The sequence below is a fragment of the Pyrgilauda ruficollis genome, unplaced genomic scaffold (genome assembly GCF_017590135.1).
Source record: "Pyrgilauda ruficollis isolate IOZ18807 unplaced genomic scaffold, ASM1759013v1 scaffold2, whole genome shotgun sequence".
NCBI classification, from domain to species: domain Eukaryota; kingdom Metazoa; phylum Chordata; class Aves; order Passeriformes; family Passeridae; genus Pyrgilauda; species Pyrgilauda ruficollis.
In genome coordinates, this window is record NW_024519206.1 from 2,145,099 (window position 1) to 2,170,756 (window position 25,658).

Consider the following 25,658-nt stretch of genomic DNA (forward strand, 5'->3'; position numbering starts at 1 on the left):
CAGACCTCAACCACTTTCCAGTGGAGATTTTGATTCTCCATAGGGCTAATGTTAGTCAATTGAACAAGGCATTTTTTCCTAACTTTTGTGGATGTAGATGCAGTCACCAGAGCCAAAGTAGACACAAACAAACCAGGGAATACTGTGGGTTTATCAATAGGACAAATCAGAACCTAGCATGTCTGTTCTCAGCCTTTTATTTTCTATAAGAGAAATTGGGTTAAGTCAAGTGCATGGGCCAATTATAGTAAACATGTTTGACCTGCTTCAAAAGTTGTCTCTGAAGAAACTGAAGAAAATATAACTTTTTTTTTATCAGTTAGATACAGATTAAGTCAAACTCTTATCAAAGCTGTACCTTACCAAAGGGATCAGTGCTGTGTACTGTGATTTCCTTGCATACAAAGGAACCCTGAACTGTCAGTTTTCAACTAAGCAACACAGCACAAGGACTCCTGGCAGATTCCTGACCTTTACAGCTGTGCGACTGTCTCTGTCCATGTGCTGCTGGTCAGACCAGCAGTAACTTCTCTCACATTGAATGTTCAAATGACACACTCCTTCCCATGGACATATGCCATGTAAAGTGCCTGCTTTTAGGCTGTTCTTGTCCTGGTGGTTATGCCACAACACTTTGTAGGGGACCCAGTGGTAATTTTTCTGGCACTGCTCCATCAATGTACTTTTGTAATTCCTGCTCACTGGATCCACAACAGAGATGGAACAGTTTATATTTATCCTTTTGTATCCCACAAGTAGACCAAATACAGATGAGGCTGACTGTCTCTTCAGGATATTTTCAGAAGAATGCAAGGAGCTTCTGCAGAGTCCTGTGTGAGCTACTATCTTGCTAGAATATAATCTCAGAGCCACAGGAGTATTCATCCTGAATACAGTTATAATCCAGCCATAACAACTATGACCATCAGCTAAGTGCCAATATTGTCTTAATCTGTGCTATAATTTAAACCTCTGACTATTAATATGGGGGCTGGCAGGGCCCCTAAAGTTACTGCTGTTTTCTTCAACAAACATGAAAATGGGAAATGTAACATTCAGGAGGAGCATGAACCAAACCAAGCCTCTGAAAAAAAAAAGGATAGAAACAAAGAAAAGTATAAGAATGAAAATAAATTTTAAAATTATGTTAACTAGGATAGTGAGTTCTGAATTTCAAGACCAACACAAAGAAATGTGTAAGAATAGTGTTTAAAATGATAATAATATAATTGTCTTCTAAAGAAAAATAACAATGGAAGTAATCAGCTGAATTTGCTGGTCAAAGCCAGATGAAACAAAAGCAAATACAACATTTATTACAATCGTTAAATGCCCTGACAGCCTTTGGAACCACTGAATGGCTATTGAAGGGAGGTTCATGGATATTTGCAGGAGTGGTCGTATTTGCCAACAGCTCTTCTAAACACTTTGATGTTTCTTTATAAAATTTGTCTATGAAACAGCTCATAACACAGTACAAACACTGTGCTGGCAAGCTACATTTCCAGATACAGATCCACAGAAACAGATTCCCGTGTGGAAGGTGGCCTCTACTTAGCTCCATTTGTCTTGTTCCTGCTTTGCTGCCATACCAGTGATGCTTTTATACAACACTTCTCTCTATAAAAACCAGAGAAGTTTCTTCAGAGATTCACTCCAAGGAAAAAAGACAAATATACCTGGAGGTCAGGGATTCTCTCTGGAGATGCCCTGTCTGAACCAGATATAATTCCTCCTAAAACACGTTATTTTTCCTAATGCAGATGTATCTCAAACTGAACTATGCTTTTATTCTCACAGTACATTTGTGGAAAAGCTTACTGAAGTAATATTGCTTTTAGAAATAAGATATAGCAATTTCAATCCATTACTGTTTGTGAATGGCTGGATGTGGTGCCAGGAGGAAGAGCTGTGTGATCTCTCATCTGTGGGAATACCACCAAACCTCATGATTCCCCGTTTAAGGTCCACATGGCTCTTCTCACACAGAGATAAGATGATTTATAATAAGGATGATTTATTTTCCCCAAACCCACAAGCCCTTCAACATTAGGGCTCTGGACTCTCATAGACAAAGTACCAGGGGATGCATGGTTGTGGACCATATGCCCCAAACTGAAGTCCCTTCCAGATGAGTGTGGCACAGGACAGCTGCTCCTTTTCTGAGAGTTGCACCACAGCTCTTGCCCGTGCCCCTGCTTCTCCAGGGGAAGAGCGCTGCTTTCAGACAGCTGCAGAAGTGTGCAGCACAGTGGCTGCTTCTCCCATGTGACCCCTTACTGGCAAGTTCCCCAAGCATTTGCACCCTGCTATGCTCCATGCATGCATACACAGGGCACTGGAGATTTTACTTGAGTAATTTGGAAAGTTAAACCTGTAAAACACAAGATTTCCAGAAGACTAACAGTTAAATTTCAGCTAATGCCTGACTGCATTATAGTCAGAGGAGAAGGAATCTGTGTTGAGCTGTTTTGATATGCTCTGTCATTAATGTGTCACTATAAAAGTGATCAAATGACCTTTATGTTTTGTAACATGCAAGTCTGTGTTTCAAAATGTGAACCTGAAAGGGATCAAAATGTACTGAATGTAAGTTAACACATAAGTAATGCCACAAAAGGAGGACTCCTTTTGTGGTCTAGGTCTTCTCCTGAAAAGCACAGGATGATGAGTATGATGCAGTGGTTTTGAAAGTTTCACACTCTCTCTTACCATAGAAACCAAGAAAATATTTGTGGACATTCCATTAACATTTGCAGAGAAGTAGAAATGAAAATTATTCTGAACACAGGATATGGTGAGGCTGAACAAGCAGGTCATCACTTCCTCTTCAGCATGGTTATGAGTGAACAAATGCTTTGCTTAGGTAAGTCACACTACCAGGGAAACAAGGTCTCTCTGAGCAACAGCGCACTTAACAGAGCTGCTCGATTAAGTCCCATTTTTAGGCTGAAAAAAGCATCAGTACCTACATCAGTGCATCTCACTTAAATTCTGTCTGTCCTGAAAATCTTGACACACATGAAATGCAGCACATGATGATTGCTCTGTAGGAAAAGGATTCATGTTCACGTGCTGATGGAGATCCTAAATTGTGCCAGACTCCAAAATACTTTGGAGGTTGTAGACTTCAGTGACCGTGTTGCATTTTAGTCCTCTCTCCTAAGCAACTTCTCTCCACTGCCTTCTCCTTGCTTCTGCTCACCCTGGCTGGTCTCTTCAGCTCCCCTCTTACTCCAGCCACGTTTCTACCTCATCCCATGATCTCCTGGCTTCTTTCTGCTGCCTTCCTGTCACACACACCAGTGGTCCCCTGACAGCATCACCAAACATGCCTAATTTCCTGCTGCTCCTGGGCAAACACCTGGGTGGAGACAGCCTGCTGCCCTGTCCTTCCCTGTGAGGAAAGGACTCTGCCATCCCTCACATTCCTCATCCTCCAAATTCCCTCAAATTTCACACCCTGTCCTCTCTTCTTCCAACTGCCTCCAAATGCTCCTGGGCAAAATTATCTCCTTTTCCCCCTTTAGCCTGTTAGCCCACTCTGCCTGTCCTGAAGATACCCTATAACATTTGTATTTAATAGATCCAGCTACATATGAAAAGACTGAGAATATTAACACACTGGGAGAAGTAGGTACCTAAATTAAGCTCCTTTTCCAGTGTATGTTCTTTGTTTCTTCTATCCAGAGAAGACTGGATGGTATCAGGTAAGAAGTAGCTGCAGATCACTACTTCAAGCTATTTTCAAGTTAATAGATATAGGCAGCACTTCATGACGAGAATAAATGACGTGTGTTTGAGAGGCAGTAGAGAGGAAAAGAACATCTGCAAAAGTCTACTGAGGCTGTGTCTGACTCTCTGAAGAAGGAAATGTGCTCAGTGAGGAGCAAGGGCAGAGCTGCATTTAGAGTCAGATGAAGAAAGAGAACTTCATTTTGAAATAAAGCTTTCTGCCTTACTACACCTGACAGATGCGGCTATCGGGCACCACCTAGCCCAAGGAGTTTCAATCCTTCACCTCGTTACTTGTTTCTGATGAAAAATCAAATTAGTGGGAAGTGTCTACTCACCAGCAACAGAACAGAAGATCTAGGCACTGTGTCAGTCTCATATAGTTTCCATTTACTTTACAGAACAGATTTTCATTTTTGCATAATTGCTTAATTTAAATGGATCTACACAATATACAGCCCTTTCCAAATATAGCTGCTGTCTGAATAGCATTCAGTTAAAAAAAGACAAAGACAAACAGTGGTTTAGGGATGGGGTTGAGTAACACAGACACAAAAGACTACATTTCAGTTTGCCACAGACTTTAAGTACAGACCAATGCCCAGTTGCACAGCTACACGAACAAAGCAGGGATCAGACTGTAACACAGCAGCTATGTCTGTGCTAGGAAATTAAATGGGACAGGAAACGTTCCTTTGGCACTGACACTAAAAAGTACAGAGTGGCCTATGTCCATATTATTAAATTCTCAGCCTCCCAAAAAAGGTGACCGCATGCAAACTGCTTATTGGGAATGGTCTTCAGTCCATGCTTAACTGCCAGCGCCTAGAAACTGTCTGGGGAAGGGCTGGTTGGAATAACTCATGCCAGGAACCATTCTAATAATTTAACAGTATAGACAATTGAGCTCCAGTACCCACGAATGTTTTCTGGCACTGTTTAATCTACCAGTCAGTGAGTCACACTGTGGCCCTGGGTCTTCCTTTCACTCCAGAAAGAAAGCATTTTGCTATGCTTCCCTCATCTCCTCTGATTCAGAGGTGGCTCCACAAGAGTGATGGGGTGGGGGAGACATGGCCTACTCCTCATCTCACCCAGCAACTGGTCTTACTTTATCCTAAACGTGTGTGTTCATCTGACCTGTGCAACTGGTCTCACTTTATCCTAAATGTGTTGCACAGGTCAAATGAACACACACTGCATTTGATTACCATCCATGGGGAGAATATGACTGGCCCATATGTAGAGGTCTTCCTTTTAGATAGCCAAAGTCAGAGGAGACTAATTCTATACTAGTTAGTTCTGAAAGGGCTTGGAAGAGGCCTGTAAAACCTTTTAAAACACTAACTTTCACACAAATCATGCCACAAAAGGAATTAGCAGGATGCTTAAATTCTCATAAAGTATCTTTGAATCCAAGTAAAATTCTTTTTGTAAATATTTTGCTTTTGTGATTGTGGTTTCTTCTGTGCTCTTTTTGTAGTGATTTTGTTAATTATATTGGCCATTAGATGCTGGCTCATTTTGTTACTTAAAGTATTTAAGGGTAAGTATTAAAGTATTTGAGTATTAAAGTATTTAAGGTCTCATGAAAGACTACTTGCAAATTGACTTTTTTAATGATCCCTACAATAGTTCTTAAACTCAGTACAACAACTAAGTTTTTTTGTTCAGTTCTCCCTAACAAGGCTTTCACATGATCTTCAGGACATCTTTTTGACTGTTTTTCATTTATTTTTGTCCTTTCTTTTTGAGTAAAATGAGGGAACATAGCTACAGAATATATGGTACAGTATGCAGAGTCAAGCTCTAACGCAGCTTCATCGTCTTCTAATTTCACAAAAAATCTTTTGCTTCAAACGGTTCACAAGGACTGAAAGTGGAATCTTAGCAAATTCACTATGAACCTGCTATTTCATGGCTTATTCTTTAGGTCTGAGACTGTAAAACAACTTGAAGAATTTTCTTGAAGCTTTGTAAAAAATGTCTTCTTAGCTTTATGACTAAGCTTGACACATTCGCCACAGACTAACTGGAGAGGACAGAATTACAGACAAGCATATTGACTGAAGCCTGGCTTCAATCCCTACTGCAGAGAGAGGCTGTCTCTCCCTAATCCACCTCTCTCTCACTTGGTAGAAACACAGCTGAAAAGACTCCACAGAGACTGAAAAGAAGAAATGTAGTTTCTGAACTGAAAATGCTAAAATGGCTTGCTAGTCTAACAGTGCTTAAAATGAAGTCAATGTAAAAACTGCTTAGGAAAAAGGATTTGTTTAATAATGTTTCATTGCAGTCAGTGTGGAGTATGGACTAATAGCTAGGACTGAGCAGGGCAGAAGTGGCAATCTGGAGGGCTGGTGACACTAGGTTGTGGCATGATGGCATTTCTGCAGGATCATGGGCCCTACACTTGTCCTGTGTGCTGCTCTGAGTCCTCCTGGCAGCCCAAGGTGGCCCCACTTTCCAGTCCTCTGGTGTAACAGATCCACCACCACCCCCTCAGCATGTCCTGCTCTGCTCCAGCAATGATGATATTCCCCACCTCCTCTTCCATGCCCCCTAGGAAGATCCAAAGACCTTTGGAAGTGCATCCCACCTACGCCACATAGGGAAATTATTTTGTGTTTTTTGTGCGCCTGAGTCCTCGGAAATAAGGGAGGAGGTAGTCTGGGGTGTGATGGAGGCAAGAGCAAGGGGAAAAGAGGTGAGGAGGAAGGGAGGAGAGACAATGCCTCATTCCACCCTGCAGCACCATGCACAACAATTCCAGCAGAGACAGAGAACATGTTCAAAACCCACCTGTCCCACAGGTGTAATGAGGCCAAGAGAGGGGATTTTAGCATGTGCTGAATTTTAGCCTTTGTATAATGATGTATTTTTCATCTCTGGTTTGGAATACGGGTGTGTCTTCTTTACTTGCTGGCAACTGTCTTACTGTTTTCCTATCACTATCCTTAGAGCATTCACTGAGCATTCTGCATTTATAAAGCAAATCTAGGACTTTCTTTAACATATCTCTGAAGACCTATTATTATTGCTAACTGTGACATTATATGATGTACTTTAGTTTCCAGGGACAGTGTCTGCCTGAACAATTACATTTGTTTAATCTCGCTTTTGAGTAGTGGTTCTTCCATTGTTATTTAAATGTTTTCAGTTCCATCACAGAGATAGGTATGACTGGAGAGAATGTTTCTTTCTTAGAGAAAGATGACCATAGTTTGTCTGTTTACAGAAACATTAAAATAGTTTCCCTTTTAAAGTGAGTGTGTATCAAACTACTCTAGTGGCATTTAAAAAGCACTTCACTTCTTGACAAAAGATTTAGCATACAAAACATGAAATCCTTTCTAGTGCTCTGGGTCTCATGAAGTGCAACATGATTATACCAATTTTATCTATTTATTCACATTTTTCTCCATTTTGGGCACAAGCTTGATGAATTGCTTTATGAAAACTGGAATGAATGTTGTCATCATTCCATGAGTTAGACCATCAAGCAAAAGATTATTTATTTATAGAAGACACAAATCCTGATCACATGTACCACCCACTATCAAGCTGCTGTTTCAGAATGGGATCTCCTGGTTTTGATGCTAAAACATTTGTGATTTGAAGGAAACATGGTTTAGCATTTACTGTAAGATAACATGACAAATAAAGAAGCCATTCATTTCTTAGATGGTCTATACACACAAAGCTAACCAGAATTCTCTCTTTTCAATTTCTAGGAAGAACCACATCACCCAGTGTGACAGTGCTGCTGAAGAGCATTTCTAGGTACATCCGTTGTCAGGAGGCATGAACGTGTGTGCGTGTGTGTTTGCACATCATGTGCGTAGCTGAAGATACTTTTTCTACATTCAGTGGTTTTACCTTAAAAGTCTCTGTGCACTAAACATCTGTGTGGAACAACTACTAGAAAGGAAACCTGGCTCTTAACCTGAGGTAATATTTCAACCACTAGTGATTCAGACCTTACCTCAAAATTCATACAAGGAAATATATTTCTACTAAGCAGAGTATTTCACAGAATTCTCTACAGAGACAATATAGAGAACATTTCTGAAAGACTACCTGAGACTTTAAGTGAAGAGTGTTTTATCTTTGTACAAAAAGAAAGGAGCAAAAATAGTATCAGCAATGCTGCCCTACCTCATCCAGATCCCATGAAAGTCAGACTTGCCAGGCCTTGCTGTGTATTGAAATCAAAACCATGATTCTCTATTCTGTGAGCTGCAGTGCAGCTTTCTGTGGGATATCGGGCAACTCAATTCTTTACAGAAATGGTCTGTATTTGCATGCAATGAGACTTGTGCTTATATTGCAATGTATTTACAGATAGAGATACTTAACATTGAGAGTGACAGACTTTAAATAAGAGTCATTCTTCAATCATGCTTCAAAACTCATAATCAACAGCAAATTCTAATAATCTATCTCAGAACTAAAAAGAACCACAAAGGCAGACAGAAATAAACATCACTGTCTTCTTATGCAGGTAAGTCAAACACCTACTGCAAGGAAGAAGACATTTCCTTTCACAATTCCAAACAAAACTAAAGCGAAAAAACCCTAAAAAACAATCTAAAAGGTGGCAGCCTGAGACTGTGCCTTGGAATACAGACCTTGTTCTGGGTCTGGCTGCAGCAATTTGGCACATTTCCACTTGCTCAGTCACCTGTTGGCATTAGCTGGCTCAGGGAACAGTCCTAATTTCTATAAGTACATCTTGAGCTTTGTTTCAGTTGCTTTGCTCTCCTCTACATCTTTAAGCCACAAAATCAACTCATCTAGTGTCCTGCATATTCCCATTGGATGGCATCCACCTCTTTTACAGTCTCTCACATCACTGATGCCCTGTCCCTGGGAGCAGGAGAACACACAGCTCTAACTTGTGCCAAGGACCAAACCATGGATGCCCCCATGCCAAGATTCCCCAAAGCCCCCCTTGTGACTGCCTGGCCTTTTCTTGAATTCATCAGTCCAGAGAACGTGAGCCTTACCACCTACAGCTGGACTTGATAGTGATGACCAGCTTTTCACTGCTACCAGAAAACCAGAGTCTGGTTGACAGAAAAAAGTTTTCCCACTTCCTGGGGTGCTGTGTTGGACTCCAGTCCTGAACAAAAAAGCCTAAATGAAGCAAAACCACAAAGGTCACCACAGCCCTCTCTCCCACAGAACTTCAGCCCACTTCTGTCAAGCCATCTTGAACAAAAGGAGGAGATGCACAAAGAAGCCACAAAGAATGGATCAAATTGGGCCAGTTCTCTAGGTAAGAGGCTTTACTGTGGGCAGCTTGGCAGTCTAGACAGCAGAGACTTGGTGCAAACAAATTCTACAAGATACTATTTTCATTCAGTTGAAAATGAAACTTAGAAGCTAATGTTGTGTCTGAAGGCAAAGTACCAATTTCACTGAGAGCCTGGTATAGTAGATAAAAGGCTGGTGGAGCAACATCTGTCAGAGATGGTCATGTGAAGCAATAGCTTAAGAGTAAAAACTCCCAGGGTTTGGGAGTTTTTAATAACCCAGGGTTGCAAACTACTCAGCTTCTCTGCAGTAGAAGCTTCACTTGGGATGTACCTGCCCTCACTAGGTGTACAGTTCAACTGGGTCATCATCATGACAACCATCACAGAGCTAGGCTTTCCTATCTATGGCATAAAGCAACTCTGAACACTGCAAATCTGTTCCACATTTGAAACTGAATGCAGTAGATTTTACTATGGCCTTATATAAATGATGGCTTTAAACTGAAGTAAGCAAAATTGTAAATACTACCATAGAGATGCAACTCCTATTAAATACCTTTCAAGAATTCCTTAAAATTACATTTGGGATACAAAACCCTCATGAAACATCCTTCTTTCTAAAAAAAAAAAAGAGTGAAAATAGATTTGTAAGTACCTACAAAATAAAAAAAAAGTTGGGCTTTCCATATACAGATGCAATACATGCATAGTGTATGCATTCATATATACTTAAATATACCACAGATCATTAGAAATTAGTTGAGTCTTGAAATAAACATCAACAGCACAAAGACATGTAATTTCCAGCCAAAAGCAAAGACTGGAGAGAAAGGTCAAAAACAGTAAGAGGGGTCTTCAGGCTGTCTGAATCTTGCATTTAAGTAGCTTTGTGGGCTCAAGACCAGTAAAATGCGAGCCACAAGCCACTGAAGTTCTGAAGCTCTTTGTAGTCATCTTTAGTTATCAAATTCTTCTTCTGACTCTGAAAGCGGCTACAGGTCTTACGTGTAGATGGTCACACACATCAGAAAGACCTGTGCCGCAGAAACCAGCAGCTGTGTTTGAGCTAAAGCACTACTGTGAGTGACGCACTTTTGGTAGACAGATATCCTGGGTAAATGGATGTTTTCAACAAAAGTCCTTATGGAGCCCTACCTGGTGAAGCTTGTAAACCAAGAGTGGTGGTATAAGCAATGCATGTTTGCATCTACATTAGCATCTTGTGCAAATGTTATTAGGTTAATTTCAAAGTGGAAACTCAGCCAAAGGGGATTTAACTGGTACCTCCTACACCCAAGCACATTCTTTGACCACTAGGCTAGGGGTTTTTTGGGTGACAGCTCTTTCCTTGCCTTTGCTGAAGCCAAATCACTATCCTGCCAGGAGTATATGAGTCATGGGGCAAGACTGTCTGAAAGCAGCTGAATGCTTAAGAACAATCAGCTGGAAGGGGCAAGGAGCCGAGTTTCTGGATACTGCTCTGGAATGTGTATGCATTTTACATTAGACCATCACTGGATAAAAATAAAAGCAGGCATTAATTACATTAAACAGGCTGGATTCTACTTTGTATCTAGACAGACTGTATTCCACCTCTCTGCTTCTCATGGATGGAAGTCACAAAAATTCTAGAAGACAGCACTCAGCTTTCATCTGTGAAGAAAGAAGCAACATCTCCTCCCTTGGTACTTGATACACGCAGTAGTCAAAACTAAGGTTCACAGCACTAAGTGAAGCCCAAGATTTTGAAAGAAACAAAAAAAAATTTCTTCCACTTATAAATGTTATAGGACTTTCTGAGCTGATATTAACTATCTGAAGACTTAGCAGAAAACCAGAATGTTGCAGTTGGTCCAATACTAGACCTTCATAGACATTATCTCCCAATTTTAACATTAAAGATTGTATGATTATGCTATTTTCAAGAAGCCACATTCTAAGGAAAATTATTTATAGATAACATATTGTGTTAGCTGGATAAACAAGACCTGAATTAGTCTAGATCACTGAAGACTCTACTCCAGAGTGGTGACAGACTTACAAAAATATAAAATGTTTTATTTGTGAAAATAATGTTGTAGATCAGACTTCTATAGATAACACTCTCAAAATTGATACAAAGCATCAATTATTTAAGCCAAAGAGATAATAGCTTAAGACAATACAAACAAGAATGTTCAAGGTAATGAGTGCTTTCATGTTACAAGTTCTCAAGTCTGAGGGCACTGCATCAAGCTAAAGGACAATGAGATAAGAGCAATATTGCTAGTTACTAACAAATAGCAGATAAAAGACCTCTTCTGGGTTCTGATTAAGTGACAGCATTCTACACATTCCTGTGAGTTGAGAAAGTTTGCCTGAGAACAGCAGCTATGTTACATGTGAAGCACCACTAAACAAGCGTATCTCTATGTTTTCAAATTCCAGTGTGAGTAACGGCTCTTTCTCCCATCTCTTTAACTTGAACAGAAGCTCCCTCTCTCCTTCTGGACATGCAGGAATAACTCGCCGTGCTTCAGTTTCCATTAAGACATATAAACGTATATGCTGCAAATAAAGAGAAGTTCTGTAGGACTCCATGGCTGTGAGCCAATGTTTACAATCCCCTGGGTGGGAAATGAACGGTGAAAGGCTCTCCATGGCAGGCTGTAGGAGTCTTTGCTGTTGCCGACAATGACCTTCTGCCTCTATTTTCAAAGTAGCTCCCCTGTTAACTCCTTGAACACTGTGTGCAGGGAGGCCTTAGAGAGGAAACACTTTCCCTGCCAGTCCAAATCCACTTTGAGGCATCTGTTTGACAGACTCCAATTTTAGCAGTGGTTAAGGCAATGTGGACTAATATGTGTACTCTGCATCTGCTGTTGGACTGTGGCATTGCAATGCAATTTAGTAGTCCAGAACTGGGCTCAGCTTTGTTCTGCATGATACAAAGTGAATGTTCTCAGCTTCAGGGAAATTTCATCAATTTACAGGCACAGGGGTTTGCCAAACACTGAGCATAATGAGTCCCCAGGACAGAAGGAAAAATCCAATTTATAGAGATATGATTTCATTCTCTCTGGTCAGTCAGTAGCAATGTTGTTTTCTGGTAGTGGCAATACCTTGTCTTGGCGTCTCCTTGAAAAAGGAATGATACTAAAAAATTGAAGACAGACTGAACCACAGAATGCCATTGTGCAGTGGAGTGCACAACAGAGCACTCACTGTGGAAAGGAGATGTACTGCTTTAAAAGTACTACTGCCTGACAATGTAAAATACAATATTTAGGAGATCTCTTCTTGTGTCACATCCCTTTTGTTGCTCTGTAAATCACTCATGTTCAGAAAGGGTCCTTACAAAAAAGATAAAAAAGGCCTTCTAAAATGCTTATTGCAATATATACCCATCTTTGAAAACAAGAGAATAAATCCAATGGAAACTAATACTCAAGCACTAGTGTAGATGCTTTAATGGCCTCACAGATGGAGTCAAGTGCTCTTGTGAAAACATCAACCTTACTGCCAGTTAATCTTGAAATATGTTTTCCCATCATCTTTGACACTTAAGCCTTTTCCCCACAAAGATCCATTCCCCGAAACAACCACTGCATGCAAAAAAATTCTCTACACATTCCCTGAAAGGGAGTAAGAGTGCTTGCCATTTCCAGAAGACGTTCACAGTATTAACAGCCACACAGAGACAGCAACATCTATCCCCTCCTTGAACTTTTAGAGGAAGTCCTGTAAATAACATCCTCATGTGGTCAGGAAATACTTGTGTAACATCCATGTGTGGCCCCATGGATGCTGAGGAGGAGAGAAGAGAGAAGCAGTACCAGAAGCCAGAGCTTCTGCAGAGCCACCAAGCCCAAGTATCAGCAGCTCTGAGGCTGACACAGATCAACAGCCTCTAAAGCTGTTGCATTGTCTAAGGTTCTAAACTTAAAGAGGAACAGACAAGCTGGTAGGACCTCAGCTGTTCTTCTGAGGCAAAAAATATTTTGCATGAGAAGGGTAATGTTGTTAGGCTGTGTCAAAAAACACAACTGGACATCTCATAAAAAGCTTCAAACTAACTCCAAATAAGCACGTAATTCCTAGCGATTTCAGTCTATGCTCTGGCTGGTTACAGGAATACATCTGCAGGCAGTGAAATCATTGATATTTAGATCCATGCTTGTTTTTAATTGTTAGTACTTTAGAAAGTAGTCTTAGAAACAAAAAATTAGGAATACTCTATGTTTTCTAAAGAGTATATAATTGCAGCTAATAATTTTTTTTTTCAAGGAAAATTGCAGTCTGCAAGGAAAAGAATTTTTTATGATATCAAACAAAGAACTTATTTAGATTGGAATATTTTTCTTTTCTGTTAACATGAGGTTTTGTTATTGGTATTTAAAATCATTAATGATCCTGGGATCAGAAACTAAGTGTTTTCAAGAGCTACCAGCATTATGGTTTTTAGAAGGATACACTCAGGCTGAATTTAGAGCAAGTTAGTTTTTGCAATATGAAGCTTTTACATAACATGGGTCTAAATGACCCCTCCTTAAGCTTTTTTATTTACAAAGCATCTTTAAACAACAGATAAACCTTGTTTTGTTTTGGGCTACTGCATGAAAATCTGAAAATGGAACTTCTTTGAAAAGAAGTAGGAACAAGACCAAAATAACCCATGAGCACAATCCAGGAGAAGGAAAACAGAAGTGAACAGCACAACTAATAAAAAAAAGGAATGGATTTTTAGTTACAGCAAAGGTGTTATTTGGATCAATAAAAGAGGCTTTTAGTGCTTCTGAACAACTGAAGTGTTAGTCCAGCAACATGCCTTGAAATCACTTATGTGGAGAGTAACAGCATTTCTTAATACAAGTCTGGGTGTAATCTTCAGGCTGAAAAATAATGTAGAGGACTGGAGATGACCTCTCTGAACCATCTTGCCATTCCCATATGTAGGGCCTGGGATGAACAACAGTTTACTGGGAAATGCTGTACATAAGAATGCCATCTATGTGTTGTATCTCACATGTCAGGCACAAGTGTAATTTTAATCAATTACACTTTTAATTTTAATCTCAGGCAAGTACAAAATAGATTACATACCACTCCCATAATAAGTGATCTTTAAGTCAGCTTATTTTTCACAGTTTGAAAGACTTTCATTGTCCTTGACTGCAGAAGGAACCAGTGTACTTATGAGAAACGAAGCCTATTCTAATTAATCTAACTTCCTGTGAAGTTTTAAGTATTTTGTAATGAGTAGCAGATCAGTACATGCAAATATATGATTTTTTAAATTTTTATGAGGAAAAAAAGGCAAATCTTTAATTTGGAAGGTGATTTTGGTATCACTACATTTACGTTGCTAAGCATGGGCCTACTCTTGAACTCTGCTGACTTAGGGGACTTACTAGAGTCTCATGCCTGCCAGTGATCGGGAGCAAACTGTACTTATCTCTCCCATAGATCTAACCCTTTTTTTCATCCACTGCTTCTATACCACTTTGACAGCTTGTTTCCAACTGACATCCCTAACTGTGAATAAATTACGTATATAGATTTCACTAGGGACTATAATGTGTGGAGGGTCATTAAAGAGAGCAACAATCTGCTTCCACCACATGTGATAGGATACACAATGATTGGTTATAAGGGTATGAAGAAGGTGTCCATGCATAGGAAACAGCACAATTATTAGTAAAAAGCCAGTAATTTTGCATCAAGGGCCACTGGTCACTAGAAGATGGTCCAAGTACATCTAAAAATGCTGTACAAATGCACAACAACTTAAGCTCATCATAATAACTTATTTCTCATCAGTTGAACCTGTTGTAGCTGCAAACCCTGTCACTGCCTCGTGCAGATGGTTCTCCTCTCCATACAAACTGACAGCCTTCACATCAACTTGCATCTTCTTTGCAGAGGTGGCCCAATGCGTGCAATCTGTTCTTGTTTCTTTTCTCTGCTATGTACTAGTACAGCAAAATGACTTACGACATTGCATATAGTAAATCAGGAATATAAAACTTCCTTAAAAAGATGCCAACATCTTAACTGTTTATAAGGACAAAGAAAATATAAAAATTGTATCAAACTAGCATGTTTATGCAGCCTTCTGTTTTTATCCAAGTGTTAATGCTATACTGTGGGCTTTTCCCTAAACCAGATAACTGTAAGGTCTGATTTCATTGATGAGATTAAAAAGGCAGCATTCACTGCTACTGAGGGTCTCCTTCTTGCAGCTGTTGCTGTGATGGGTTGTATTTAATGAAATTTTCTCCCTCCTCCCTCTGAAAACTTAACACCTATGATTCAACATTTAAAACCCAGCTTCTGTTCAAACACCTCAAAACAATAACACTGCATATGCATTGATGTAGTTTTATTTCGTGTAACAAAATCATTAGATTCATGAAGCAACAACTGAACTGCTCCATACACAGTATATAGTTAAAACTGCAGAACTGAAGCCAAAATATGCACAGCTAAAAGGAATGTTACAGGGGGGCCTCTCTTAGTGAACAAAGCAGGCTCAGTTTGGCTCTTTTTCCCTAGCGCTACCACATCCGCACATCGTTAGTTGGAAAATTCCAGATATATGCTGTAATTTTTTGTGCTTTTTTTTCCCAGTACACTTGAGGCTTTAGTGTCCAGATGCCATTTTCCCCCCCTTATCTGTCCCTGCTAGTTTGGGTCTTTGCCAGTTGTGGTCAACAATTAATACAGCAAAAGAAAAATACAGTACACTCCCTGGCAACTGGCAGAGGCTCACAGGAAATACCAAATAAAAACTTTATTATGTATTGTTTAACTATTTTGTTTGCCTGTGGGCCACCCTGTTGTTGGTGTAATTTAGAAAAGCAAGCTCCATCTGGATGATCTGTGCGCAGGCTCATTGTTCCCAGAATCTGTCACGCACAATCACTGCTTCAGCCTGTGGCCCTCTGCAGAAAGAAGCAAAGGCATGGCAGCCCTCCAGCCTGCATTCCTTTTCATTAGACAACTTGTGACCAAATGTTAGAATAGAAGAGTAACCTTTTAATATTCATGTAATTAATTTACTTTCCCCTTTAATTATAAACCTTCACGTGAAAAGAAGAAAATAAAAAGACTTCCCTTCATGATTCTCCTCCCTCCCCCATCCTTTCTATCTGCTTTCTGGGACATGGAAGGTGCTGGTTTCATTACACATAGGTACCAGTACTTCTGTCTACTGGGAAATTTGCATGGCCACAACATGTTGGCAGACTTTTAGTTTATGTATTAATTTGTCTGGGACATGGAATAGATTCTGAATTATAATAAAATGGGAGAAATTAAATTCTTTCCTCTGTACGCCCTTGCAGCATCTGCTTCCTTGTCTTAATCAGTGGGGTAATCCATTGAACACAAAGCCATTCTTCTGTATTTGAAAACACAATAGACATCTAATTGAAGTTCCCTTTCACAGTCAGCATATGACTCAAAATACTGCGTCAGCTGGGATTTTGGCTGTGCAAGGTTAGGTGTATAGGCAGTGTTTTGTCAGTTCTGCTTTGCTGGAAAATGGTGGCATTTTTATCTTAGGTTAGACCCATGTTGAACTGGCCAACATGATGCAAAAGTCTGTCCACTACAATTCAAAAAGTGCATTTGATTGCAAGTGCATCTGATACTTTCAGGTCTCATCATACGAGTTGATTTCAGCACACTGAACTGGGGCCCTAAATTCCACGTGGGTAGTTCATATTTTAGTTGCCACAGCAAAAGAATTCAAAGGAATCCAGCTGTAGTAGGTTATAATTGGAGTAAATGACGCTAAGGTAGAAACTGCCTGTCCCCAAGGCAGCATTTAAGTTCTTATTGCCTGATTTTGATTGCAGTTTAAATAGGTGATGAGGACATTAAGGATTCACAGCCACTTGGCATATCAAAGGATGGGGGCCCAAATACACTCAAGTATCCTGTATAAGATGCAATGGTTTCTATGGCAACTGAGGAACTGTTACTGAACTTCATTCATTTTTCTTTTATTAAATAGGTATACTGCCATGTTAGGTCTGCAAGTGATCAACATATATGCTACTGGTTTGATTAGTTCATACATCAACCCATCATAGGAACAGAAAGCAGCACAAGAGATTTTCTGTTGTGGTCACTTTAGCAAAAAATAATGCAACAAGTCAGAATGCTTTAGACGAGGCAAGACTTAAAAGTGAAAAGTCCTTGACTTAGTAATAAAATAGCAATAAAATAGCACTTAATTGGGTTGGAACAATTCTGCCTGTTCAGTACCTTTAGTAGGGAATATAACAAAAAAGATGACATTTTTCATATTAATTGCATATTCAGGGTATAATATTTCATATATTTACTATGAAAGAATTCCAGTTATGTGTCAAATTAAACTACTTGCATGTAAAAAAATAGCATCTTCTGTCCAGAAGGCAAAGCAGCAACTGGAAATAAAAGTGAATTCAAACACTCCCTGGCCTAAAGCAACAAGAAATTAAAAAAACCCAACCAAGTATAATGGAACAAAAAAATCCTTGTCATTGTACTTAGTATGGCCTAATTTTTCCTGTCAATGCATTGACTGTCTTTTTATGTTTCCTCTATTTCTTTTTTCTTTCTTTTCTCCTAATTCCCTCCATGTACTGCACAGACTCTTACGGGTGTGCCACAAAATATACATTTTTTCGTGGGAAAGAAAGATGTTAGGAACTGTGCTAAGCCAAAATCAAAGAAAGAAGCAGGATGCTGGATTCAAAGGAAGAGTTAGATGGACTGTATTAGAGCTAGAACTCTACAATTAAAAAAAAAATGCACTATACTTATGGCAAGTCTTTTTAGATGTAACAGAGGTCAAGGTCCTCCAGATTCTTCCCCATTTTCACTTCCTGAGCAAATAAGCTCAAATACTAATGTAAAAACTCAGCAATTAAATCTACATGAATTTTAATGACATTTCTCAGAGGGTAAAACCATAAGAATGAAAAGCAATATGCATAACCACACCTGGATGCTTACAAATATCAAAGGAGAGTAATACACTCCCATAAAGAAATCTTCTTTCCTCTGAAGAATAGGAGATAATGTTAAAATCCTTGATAAAATAATTGCATTGACTAATTGAAAAAATTAGTCTATTAACTAGGAATTTATCATAATGGAAAAATTTAATCCTTGGCTGTAAATACATAATATGGTAAAATGTCTTCAAAAAAGAAAACAGACCTTGATTCAAACAGAAAACCAGATCTTGATTCAAATTTGTACAGCTTGTAACACAATGATGTTCTGTTCCATGATGACGGAGTTTCAAAGGAATCATCTCTGCTGAGGGAATTATGATGCAAAAGCTTAACTGCAGACAAGTTCTTTCCTGCTGTCAGAACAGAAATCCATAGTTTCTCCAAATGACCACTGCCTGACAGGACAGTGCTGTAACTTCCCATTCCACTGACCAAATCTGAAATCCCTTACAGTGTAAAAACTGTAAAACTAAAAAAAAAAAAACCCTGTCCTACCTGAAAACTGTGGTGGAAGCAAGTAGGAAGAGTTCTGCTGAGCTTCTCACCTGGATAAGGTGCTTATACAGACACACTAATTATTGGAAATACCCAAAGCAGTGTTCAGAGCAGGATTATTTCAGTCTTGAATGAATGTTCAGCCAGGATGAAAGGGTTTGTCCATTTTAGCATGCGCCTCTCACCAGGAATTACTGACATGTTTGTGTCAATAATTATACCTCTGAATGGGTTTAGAGCCTAAGGGATATCTTGGGAATCATCAGAAGAAAATGAACACTTGTGCTGTTCTTTCAGACTTTTGAGCTTGCCTGCAACTACTGTCAGTGGAGCTATTCAGGTTTATCACAGAATCACAGAATACGCTCAGTTGGAAGGGACCCACCAGGATCACTGAGTATAAAGCAGGACACCCCAAGAGTCACACCAAGTCCCTGAGAGCATTGTGCAAACCCTTCTTGAACTCTGTCAAGCTTGGTGCTTCAACCACGTCCCCGGGGAGCCTGATCCAGTGCTCAACCACTCTCTGGGAGAAAAACTGAGGCTCTCTTTAATAGCTTACAGTCTTTTTCATATTGTGCTGTCCAAAACTGCACATAGGACTCAAAGTGAGATCACACCAGTGCAGAGCAGAGCATCAACAGAAAATCTAATGTGGACATCTTTTCAAGGTACAAGGTGGAAGCTTCTCTGTCATGATTTGACTAGCAACACGGAAAAAGAAAAATAAGACCTCAATACCAACTGTATAGAAATCACTACTTACTTCAAAGAAATCAGCAAGTGATCATAGAGTCTATTTCAATGCATATGAAGTACAAAATATACAGTCCCATCCCTTCACTTTCAGCTGTTCAAGACAAAGTATAAAACACCTTCCACTTTTTAATTCTAGTGCCTTATACTGTAGCCTACTACCATTGCTTGTGAAGCTACTGAAGGCATAGAGGAAAATAAAAACTCTTTCATTTTTAATATGACTTCGAAAGCTTCAAGCATTTTGTACATTTTTGACTGCCTATGATAAGGGAAGATATTAACAGCTCTCTTAGAAAAAAATTTATTTCATCCCTTGGCATGAAAAATAGTAAGAAAAAATTACTAGTGAGTACCCAGCATGAAGGGTAACAGTACACAAAGGTTACTCAATACAAAGAAGAATTAGCATCCACTTATCATGAACATTTTTATTTCTAGTCAGTCTAATAGATTCCTCAGTTCAGTATGAATCTAAGAGTTTTGGAAGGATTTATGCATTTTACTTGCTAATAGTGTGAGGGTCAGATCACAGCTGCAGTGTATCAGCTGGAGGAAAAGTAAAGTTCTACATAAGCACAGCAGTTCCCCTCTCAGACAGCCTGGTTTTTGCACATTATGCTGCACATTAATGACATAGAGAAGAGTAAAAAACAGCTCCTTAATCCTTTCCTGGTGAATCCATTCCCAAGAACCAAATTTCTTTAAAAAGGCTGGAGCTATCAGACCGATCTGGACAACAAACAGCACTGAGAACAGAAGGGAAACAAGAACACGTACACAGAAAGAAAAAAAAAAAAATCCAAGTTGTGGGACAAAAGTATCTATCACTGCCTGTAAATTCTAAGAACAGCTGTAGTTTTTGTCCATGGTTTTCTGAGTTAATGTCCAAAACTACAGAACAGGATAATCTGTGCACACATTCAGCTGTGTATGACTTCCATTTTCAGAATCCGATAGTTCGATACTGAAGCAGTGCAGAAGGCGATGCCACATGTGACTATACATAGAAAATACACAGAGCCTCCTCACAGCAGGGTGGGAACTCCACCCCCTCGAGGGCCTCAAAAAATCTCTGCAGGGTAAATATATAGCTGATGTTGTAAACACAAAGTAGAGCAAGACAGAATTCAGGAAACTCAGGCTAACTTCAGAAGATGTTTACATTGACTATAAAAACTGAAAATGGTCTTTACATTGAGACAGGCTTCCTTCTTTTCTGGATTAATACAGATTCTTTATTCAAACTTGTCAAAACCTAATGTATACACATTCTAATTTTTAATCTGAATTTACCTGATGCAAGCAGTTTTTTTCCCCTTAAATTCACTAATTTTACGTAAACTGCTTTTTAAGAGTTGCATTTATTATTGCCTGCATCAAATTTCATTTTATAGCATGGAAATATAGCTCTCAGTAGTTTTGCTGATAACTGAAGTTATGGATACATTTTCACTTTTATGCAGCAATAATTCTCAGCTGGCTACTACAATTTTAAATGATGCAAAGTATTAGTCAACATTATTTCCCATTCTTGAGCCATTGTAAGATTTTTCATTCTCTTTTGCATGAAAAAATGGATCACTGGCCACGCTTTAAGAGTTTTAGTATGTTAACTTGTCACTGTCGTGTCAAAAAGAAAAAGGGGGCTGTGTCCTACAAAGTACCAATGAGAATTCTGTGGCCAAAACCATGGACTGGATAAGCACTTCTATCAATACAATTTTCCAAAGTTCTTGCTGCTCTTTGTATACTCTACTCCTCCAAAGCAGCTTGAATATTTGTTCACAGAATGTTTTTGTAGTTTTCGAACAGAATATGAAAATCTGGAATGAGCTTCTGGCCACAGTGAAGTTAAAAGGATGTTTTCCACCAACTGCATGGAACCTAGGATTTCATAGCATGGAGATTCAGGATTATTGTACTGGTTTATCATGCCAGTTTCCCATCAGCAAAATTTGAAGCTAAAACCAAACTGGCATAATTTTCTTCTTCATTTCTATCACAAGGTCCTTGGTAGTCAAATTACTATATCTGCAAATACCAAGCTTTGTGTTTAAGACTTAGTTCATAATATAAATACAGTTTTCCTACAAACTCAAAGTTTTCACATTTTTGGAGACTGATATTAATACAAATGGCCTTGATTTCTGTTGAATTTATTCACTTATCCCCTAAATGACTTGAATTAATCTGGCTTCATTGTATGATATTTTTCAGTGTAAAGTGCTTTTAATGTCCTCTGAAATCACAGTTCAAACCATGTTTAAACCTCAAAGCCAACATCCATCAAATCAGGGAAGTCCCTATTGGAAAAACAGGGGAGATTCTGCCCACTCTGTTCAATGTAATTTTTTCTCTATAAAATCTAGTTGCATTTTTCATACACTGGTTTTGGGTTTTTTTTTGGTTTTTTTTTTTTTTTTTTTTTTTTTTTTTTTTTTTTTTTTTCACGGACTGGTGAAAACTAGTTTTCCAAAACTAGGTTATGCAGTGACTTTGGTCCATTTAGCAAGGTCAGACTGTTTATTCTTGACCAAATTCTTTCCCACTGTAAAAAGGTACTTTTAAATGCCACATTCCAAAACAGTGCCAGTAAGTCAATGAAGCATATTTTCCCACAAGAACTGATACCATGCACAGGCCCCTCCTTATTTAATTATTCTAGTGATTAAATTACATAAGGTGCATGATATATTCAGTGTCCCAAATAATTTAAATCTATCAATCTACAGTGCCAGCTGTGCTTTTATTAACTTTAATAGTTTTACTCATTTCAAAGCAACACTGTCTGAGCACCATCAGACAGTAAAAGAAACTAAAAGACATGTAAGCAAAGATTCAAAATATAAAAAAAAATAACCAAATGCAAAATTCACTGTTGATTTAAAGACAGGCCTTCTTAATTGCCTTATAAATTGGCTTAGTTCATTGAAGCCTTGCTGATCTACATCAGCTGAAATATGTGACCTACTGCAATAACCGTAAGAAAATACAAACCACTAAAGCATTTTCAACTTTTAAGCTATGTTTGCAAGCTGGTTTTCATTTTATGGAGCAAGAATACAAATATGTAAACAAAATTAAGGAAAACACCATAACATTAAGAAGATACATCTCTACCTCTGATCCCTTCTGTTTAGATGCTACAGTGAGCATGTTCTGAGATATGTTTTTTCTTAACATATCATGGAACCCAGGTCATCCCAGCACACTAAAATTCCCAGCAAGAATTTTCAAAATTTTCCAGTAATCTTCTTTAGCATTTTAAGAATTAATTGATTCTGTCCTTACAAATACAGTATGAAGCAGAACTTTGAAGAATTGCATGGAAAGATGTACATACAAATAAAACAGGGTTAAAACGCATCAGCTACATCTTTTTTTCTGAGAGGTACTGCCAATGGAATTACAGCACCAGTGGTGGAACACATTCTTTGAAGTGATCAGTAATACACTTGCAAGATAGCCAAAACTCCTCTGCCTCAAGTGGACATAAGAAGCAGATATTATTCTTATAGAATATTAGAAGAAATGAAGTCAAATATTCACACTGAAGGTGTTTAAAAACATAGTACAGGAAAGTGTGCTCAACTGTAATTTGATTCCAACAGAGCACCTTAAATATTCACACCCCTCTCCCTCCAACCCATCAAAACAAATTCAAAATCTCTCCTATATGTCTTTTCACAATGTATACATATATAAAACTTTCCCTGTTTTTCAAAGACACAACATCCTCAGGCTGTATTAATTTATAGTATATTTTGCCTGAAAATTTAATCAAAATAGGGAACTTATTCATTTTTACGGTATAGATGAGGGGCAAGAAGATGTGAAATGATGATGGAAGTCATGCATTTGTTTCATTTAATAAAAAAGATGTAGAAAATACTCTTTTCCAGAAAAAATCAAATAGGAGGATATAGTTTTCCTCTAGGACTTATTTCAAGTACTCCACCCAGAAGCTCTCAGCTTTCTCAGCATTTTGCTGTGTATTTTCCTGTTGGTGTCTGTGACTTTAGTGTCTGCATTTGTGCACTGCTTCCCAATGCTTCTCCCGTAAATATTTCCTCAGAAAGAGGAAAGCTCATCATCTAATTCCTGTAAGTGAATCATGGTCCCTGCAGATCCATGCAGTGTATATGATGTGAATGAAATTATTAGCTCATACCTATACAAAATTAATGCTGAGGCACACTACAGGTTCAATGACTTCTATATGCTATCAGAATGAATGTTAGATACTGATTCCAAATCCTTTTGTACTGGTCTACAAAGAAACACAGCTAAACTCTTGTTTTGTATGAAAAGCTTCAAAACTGCCGATTCTTGACTTCAGTTTTCTCTTATGTTTGTGTGCAGCTTGCCTGGGATCCTATAACTAGTGAAGAATGAACTCATTACAATGTCTGCTACTGTCAGGACTCTTGGTTCCTTACTTTGTGTACCTTCAGCTGTCTCAAAAAATTTTCTACCACTACCATCTAGCATTGCCTGATGGGCTTCCCCACTCTGAGCTCCAATCTCATCAATAGCTGTGTGCTCCACTGTGGCTCTCAGCGGTACAGTAGCAAGTTGGATCTGTCTTTTGGGAAGCTGCTTAGTGCCTGTACAACCATGGTGTACATATTCTGCACTTGTTTTCCATTTTCTCCATGCCCTCCACTGAATACAATTCTTCCTCTAGGTTAAGAAGGGATTTCCCACTCCAAAAATGTGGAACAGTTTAAGAAGCATAGCTGAATCTTCCTTTCACTGATACCTGTAGTTATCACCTGATGTTTCTCCACACTTCTTGCAGATTCTGTATCTCACCTTTAACTAACGAACTACTACTACTACTACTACTACTACTACTACTATCATCACTGTGCTATCCAAAGACGATTTTACATTCCACATGCCAGAAAACTTTTCATCTCATGTATCATAATGCTCTTGTCTGGAAGCTTCTCACAGAGCAGAGGATCTATTCCAGCTGCCCCAGTGGATAAGCCATATGCATTTACATTTACTTCTGTAAACTGCATGAAAAGAGAATATAAAAATCTTTTGAGGATGCTTTTTTTTTTCTATTTTTTTAAACTATATTTGCATATATTTTGCTATATATTTTTCATGGTTCTACTTAATGTTGCACTTGCAATCAGAACTTTACCAGGGTGTTCAATCTGCCCTGTCCTCAAACTTTCTGTCATACAAATGACAGGGAAGATACTGGAGAGATTTACACAACACTAATTAAATGTCTGGATTTTGTTGAGTGGTGTAAGATATGATCATCACCCAAACTTGCGCCATTTCTGAGTCAATACTTCCATGGCACAGTAAGCTCTAGGATTTGTACCCAGTATGAATACAAACAGCTCTGAAAGGGTTTTGAAAAGTGACAGGTGAAGGGAGAAGAACTATTTCCAACACTGAAAATTAAAAACTCTGACTGTTGTTAACTTATTCAGCTTTTCAGCTCAAATCATTTTTCAATGCTGAAATGCATAAATAAATGTTCTCTAATGTCCAGTACAGGCAAGTGGCTATGGTAGACAGTTCTGTAGAGCTGCAAGTTTCATGTCTTCATGGGGAGTGGAAACTCCCCCAGCCACAGATTGTGTGTGCAAAGTAAAAGATCTCTTTTGGAAGCATTTCACTGTCCACTAAGCATTTTTCCTCCTGTTCCACAAAACAGAATATATGCTTTTTCAGACCCTTTGTGCTAGGAATAATGCTGTTAAAAATGTTTCTTTCAAACCCAGGTAATTTACCCTAAGTATAGCAGAAGAATCTGAGCAGTACAGGAGAAAGAAATACTATGGACTATCTTTTCCACTAGCTACACTGTTCCTGTCCCAGCCAAAGAACTCTTGCTCTGAATTGCCTCCTGAGTTTTTCTGATAGTGCACTTTTTTCCACATCCTTTGGACTTGCTTGACACTATATACTTTTAAGAGTTCAGGTGAAAAGCAAGTAGTACAGCATTAAAGGTACTATTTATTCACTGTATAAACAATTCTCATAAGATAAGGGTGTTAATAATTTTGGATGATAATAGCCATAAAATAATTTTGGATGATAACAGCCATAATAATATTGTGCAGTTATTTCTGAATCACAGCTAAGGGTAAAACCCAAGAACTAGCTGAAATCTCTTTCTCTACATATTTACTCAAAACTTATTTCTTCTTTCCTGCCAGTGAACAATGAACTAGCTGTTTACATGGCAGGTTTCCATGGTTACAATCTTGCATTTGGGGCCCACATGGTACAACCTATATCACTGTTACATCAAAAAATATCTCCCGCTTCCTAAGCAGAAAGTCCCTACTCTCGTTATTCCTCGTTTAAATCCACAACATGACCTTAGAACTCAATCAGCATGAACTTGCAGGTGGGTTGTTTTCCCTCCTTTTTTTTTGCA

General features: G+C 38.7%; 1 protein-coding gene across 4 annotated transcripts in view; it reads right to left on the reverse strand.

Annotated features, from left to right (window-relative positions):
• Positions 1–25,658, reverse strand: part of CDK6 (cyclin dependent kinase 6) — a 128,291-nt gene that overhangs the window by 35,381 nt on the left and 67,252 nt on the right. The gene's annotated exons all lie outside the window — the stretch shown is intronic.